Below are 5,458 nucleotides of genomic sequence, written 5' to 3'. Positions count from 1 at the left end.
ATTCCTGCAAAGTTGCTTGTTCATTTCAGCTTTCCTGAACGGGGAGTCCCTCGCATTGTGCCCGTTCTGATGTTCAGTATCTCGGTGGCACTCGGATGAGGTTTGGGCGACTGCTGCCCCTGGTTACTGCTCCCTGTGTAAAAGGAACACCCTGTGTAGTTCGATGTAGCCTGTGACTGTGTAGGGGCCCTTGCACCAGTGCAAGAGCGGGAGCGTGCTGTGCGTACGCAGCTTTCATGGCGTAGTGTTGCCAGTGGAACCACGCTGGCCCTTGGTGAGATGAGATTGTGTAACTGCACTGAGAGCTTATGCCAGCGTAGCTGTGTCAGTTACACCTCTGCAAGTCAGAAATAGTTTAGCCAGGCACTAGAGCTGAAGTTTCAAAGTTCTTTTAAGTTGTCCTAAGACAGTGCCAAGAAGCAGCGTCACATTCCTCCTGCAGCCTGGTCTCTTCCTACTTTTGTGCTCCTTCTCGTACTTGCAGTGTTTGTGGTGAATCAAATCAGAGAGTTGGGTTAAAATGAAAGAACGTTATTGCTAAGATAGTTTTAATTCAGATATTTTCTGTGCAGTTGTGTGAATACTTGCACAAAATCCTGTCCCCTCCTTTACATTAGTTCAGGAGGAAAGTAGGACCTCGGCAGCTGTTAGACTGGCTGAAGTTGTTATGGCAGTACAGTCTCTTACATTTTTTGGTCGTGTTGATTTAACACCTGAAGCTTATCAAGGATAGGTATTTACATACCTTAAATAAAAAGCATTTTATTAAAACTTGGTGATGCTCCAGGTCTAACTCCTGCAAAATGAAGATGTTTTTATTATTTGAGATGTCCTGTGTTCTGACAGGTAAAAAAAAATCCCTTTTAATATTGTTCTTGTATGTAAACACATGTAATAATACAAAATTTTAAGGTTGCCACAGGTTTAGTCTCTTTTATTAAAGAATCTTATCAAGATGCATTTAATAAGTAAAACTGTGATAAATATGAAAATTCTAGTCTGAGTCTATTACCAGTACTACAGAATTCACACACTATTCATAATTGTAGCTCCTTAGATACATTAAAATACAAGTTACCTATTAGTAACATAGTATATTGATCAGTAAATTAAAAAATAATCTCAGATATTTACTAAAACAGACATAACTCTAGGAAATGCATGTGATTACAGTGTGATGAAATAGAATGTGAAATGTGGAAGAACTTCAAGACTGAAGTTGATAGTAGGGTCAAAGAATGTGGGAGCATTTTAAGGAAATGCATTTCTTTGTATTGACCTTTTCTTATCTAGGCAAACTGCTTTTTAATGTGCTTTAGACAGAGGTGTTTCCTCTCTTCTCCTTGCCCTGCCCTAAGCATTTAATTGTTTCACAGATGAGCGTTGCTCTGGGCTTTGAAGGTCAGCAAGAGCTCTCTCTGAGAATGCAAATGTGATCTGCCGATCTCAACTGATAGTGCAGTGGGTATACTTCATAGCCCTGACTCTAGTAATTATGTGGCATTTCTGCTTCTCTTCTTAATAATAACAAGCTCAGGCTCCAGAGATGCACTTGATTCTGGCTTTTAAGCTGCAGTGAGTCTGAAGGAATACTTCCGAAGTATCAAAGTATTCCCTCTTGCTTTGGTAGCTCTTTGTGACTGGGAAGAAAAAAAAAAATGACAAATTTCCAGACCTCAATATTTTTGAAGTTGAATTTGCCATTTTACTGCAGGTCAGTGGCCAGCATGTTGCTTCCTAGCAGAGTGATATACACTGCCTTTTTGCTGTTTTCCCTTTGCTTCCAAAAGAGTGAGCCAAGTGGATGCAATGTACTTATCCTGAGCTGCTCTGGGGTAGCAAAGGTTTAAGAAGGTGGAGTGTTGGTTTGAAAAGAACTAAGGCCAGGGAGAGGAGAGGAAAAGAGAGGCTGGTAGTTGACTTCTTAGATGGCAGCCTAAGAGGTGAGCTTTTGTTAGGATTCCCCCTTTCTGGCTTACCAGTGGACAGAGCTGAATGGTTTGGACTAAATTGAGAGAGTTAATGGTATTGTAGTGAAAAAGTGTAAGAAAATAATGTGGCAATTATGGCAAAACAAAATTACTTTGAATATTTATCCACAGATTTGCCAGTGGTTTGTAAATAGGATAAGAATGAACTTGCTTTTGGTTTTTTAAGTTATTAATTTAAATAATTGCTTAATGGAGTAAACTGCTACTAGAAGGTTGTGAGTTTTCTGCTGAACATTTATGTTAACTTGGAGTACTCATGGCCTTTTGCAAAAACAGCATTATATGGATTTAATTGTGATAGTCAATCAGATGATCTTTTTCTATAACTCTTGAGATATGTTCATACCAGATTTTGGTGTAAAGTAGGAATGTTGTTGTAGAATATGAAATGGAGAGGGAGGGTAAGTAGAGTTTTATGAGACATTAGTAACTTTATAGTACAATAGCTTCCTTTTGCTATCATGGCTTCAGACTATGGGGAAGTATTTCTTACTTAATTTGGCTTATTAAATACTGATCCTTATAGTGTCAGTATAAAATGTTTGGACGTTCAGAAGTGCTTACTTTACCTTTGTATATTGTAGCTGTATTAAAGAAGTAACTAAATTTTGATTAGATTTTAGGTAGATTAAGAAGTGTTCATTGCCAATTGACCTCATAGAGGACTCAATTTAAAAATTCTGTCTGGGAGATAAATAAAATAATTTTTTGTTGGTGTGATTGGTAATATTTAGTGATAGAAAAGATTTTGTTTTAAATGCACACCCTCCCTTGCAGGCTAGTGGACTTTGTCCTTCATTGAGAAAATCCTGGAGAAATTTTTCAAATCTATTCCTTTATCTTTGCTGAAATCTTGAGACATACATTCTTTAACATTTTTGTCACTTAAAACTTTCCTCAGTGTATAAGTTACTAGTCTTAAAGCACTAAATGGTTACAGAGTTTTAATACTTAGCTGCTTTTATTGCAATTAGACTTGTTCATCTATACACTTTACTTATGCGTGTCTTTCAGGTTAGGATTTTTCCTAAAAAACCTCTGGGGAGGTTTCTAGAGTTTTCTGTTACTTATTTTTAGTGAAAAATAGTAGTACTTTATCTGGTATAGAATATGTTCCCCTTAAGATGGAAGAAAATAATGTTACAGGACTTTTGAAATCACAGACTGCAAATAGTGAATCGCTGTATGGAATAGTGGGATTCTGTGGGGGTTTTTTATGCACAGTTATTCAGAAGTAGCCATTGGGTTTTAAATTCCAAATCTAATTCTGTTTAAAGTAGGGTTGTTTTTTGTTTGTGTGCATGTTGGGTTTTGTATTTACAAATCCTTACTTACCATCTTGGCGCTTATACCCAAAGATATTTGATACAAATTTTGCACGTGGTATCTGTTTATGTAAAGTGAGACAGATACACTTGGAACGTACAAGCAATAATTCATTTTGACACTACTTAATTCTTTTTAAGAAAATAACGTGCTGTGTTGAAGCTATTTATGTTGCTGATAAACATAATTTCTTTTCCTTTTTTGTTCTCCCCACAACAGTTTAAAACATAGTATGTAGATGCATAGTGGAGAATTTGGCCTGTTAATTTCTTTAATTTTGTTACGGAGGGATCAAAGTCTAATTTTAAGACAATGTAATGGGGGGAGTAAGTAGAGCTGGCTGGAACAGCCTCACTCGGAATTTCTTCTTTGTATGTAATCATCATTGAGTATTAAGTTTATAATGTGTTTTGTAGCCATGGCTGATACGGATGTGTGAGGGATTGTTGGTTGGTTTTTTTGGTTTTCTTTTTTCCTTCTACTTGAGAGGGTTCAACATAATATCAAAAATTGCTGGCCATGTAATAATAATAATAACAAAAAATCTTATTCTTGCATTTTTGGTTAAACCTATCAATATATTTTCATACATTGCCAGCCCTGATAATAGATGTTTTTATGTTGATCACCCGAGGTTAACTTTTTTTTATGGTAACCTACTTATCAAAATAACTGTAGAATTTGAAGACTTTTTGGAAAGCATAAAAAATTCCCATGCACTTCTAATTCCTATGTCTGGAAAAAAAAAGTAATTTCATTTACCATCAGTCTTCAGGAAGTAGACTTATCTGAAGATCAAACTTGGAATATATAGTTTTCTTTTTTGCTACATTTATAAAAAGACCCAGTTTTTTGTATGTGGGAAAGAAACTTTTAGAAGAACAGTGGCGTTTTTATCATCTTGTCTTCGCATGCTCCTGTGATGTTGATGTTTTTTGTCTTGGCTCTCTTTTTGCTTTTTATCTTCTGTGAAGGAAAACTGTGGTTTTTAAGAGTGGAGGTACTGGACTATTGAAGAGGATAATAACAGATAAATAAAAGAGTTTTTTGAAGGCAGATTGGAGAGGAGAGAAGGAGATGGCATGGGAGGGTCAGGAGAAAGGGTGGGTTAACTGCAGAAAGAAGGCAGGCCCCTCTAGTGCGTGACCTCTTGGTAAGACCTGTAGACTGTGGTGAATAAAAAGAACAGAAGAGCTACTTGTCTGCTGGGAGCAGTATTACAAGGTCCAGAGCTGCTTTCTGCAAAAGGATTTTAGTAGAAGTGGAGGACATGTGCGATAAAGTCTTCACAGTGGCAGAACTTACTCTCCAAAGTTTCTGCTGGAGTGGATTGTGTGTTCTATACAAGGAAGATATTCAGATATAGAACCAGGCAATGTAATTCTGGACTATTTTTTTTTAAAGAGGAGGCAGGCAAAGACAAGTCAAAATATAATTGATCAGTAGCTACTGTGATAAATGTGATCGAATGTCCAATCTTTGGGAGATGCTCACAGAATTACTCTTCATGAAGGACTGACTCATTGGGGTTCTTTTTAGAGATAGGGCTTTTGTAATGGATGAAGGTACCTTATATGAATCTTCCCCAACTTTTCTGCCTCACACTTTAGTTTAATCTCCACACTTGGCTTTAATCTCCACAAGGCAGAATAAGATGGGGTAAGCATGACTATAGCAGTGCATGAAGAGTCTCGGCAGCTGGGATGATCTAAAAGATGACAAATCTTTTGAGCCATAGTGTGAAGCAGTGGATGCATTTAAAAAGAAAAACAGGCGAGAAATGTTAGTGGGAATTGTAGTGTTACAGAATTTAACTTCTTTGAGATTATGGAAATAAGTGCTGCTGGTGATGGCCTTGCTCAGATTTCAGGAATTGCTAGCGCAGTGATTTAGTCACCAAATTGTTACTGAATCAACAGGAGGTGATGCTATTTTAGACTTGGTATGGAAGTGTAATAAGCTCTTTGCAGAAGAACTGCTTCTGTAGAATAAATTTGTGTTGTGAGATCACAAGTTGATTCATAAATTCTGTGCTAAAATCATTGGTGTCAGAGGCACGCTTTCGGAGAACTCTACTCTTTTGGATTACGGTGGAGGCCAGGGATTTATTCTACTAGAGCTGCTAAAATTAAGTAATTTTA

This window comes from Antrostomus carolinensis, unplaced genomic scaffold (assembly GCF_000700745.2).
Source record: "Antrostomus carolinensis isolate BGI_N321 unplaced genomic scaffold, ASM70074v2 scaffold14570, whole genome shotgun sequence".
Lineage (NCBI taxonomy): Eukaryota > Metazoa > Chordata > Aves > Caprimulgiformes > Caprimulgidae > Antrostomus > Antrostomus carolinensis.
The sequence above is the reverse complement of the archived record's forward strand: the minus strand, read 5'-3'. Positions refer to the sequence as shown.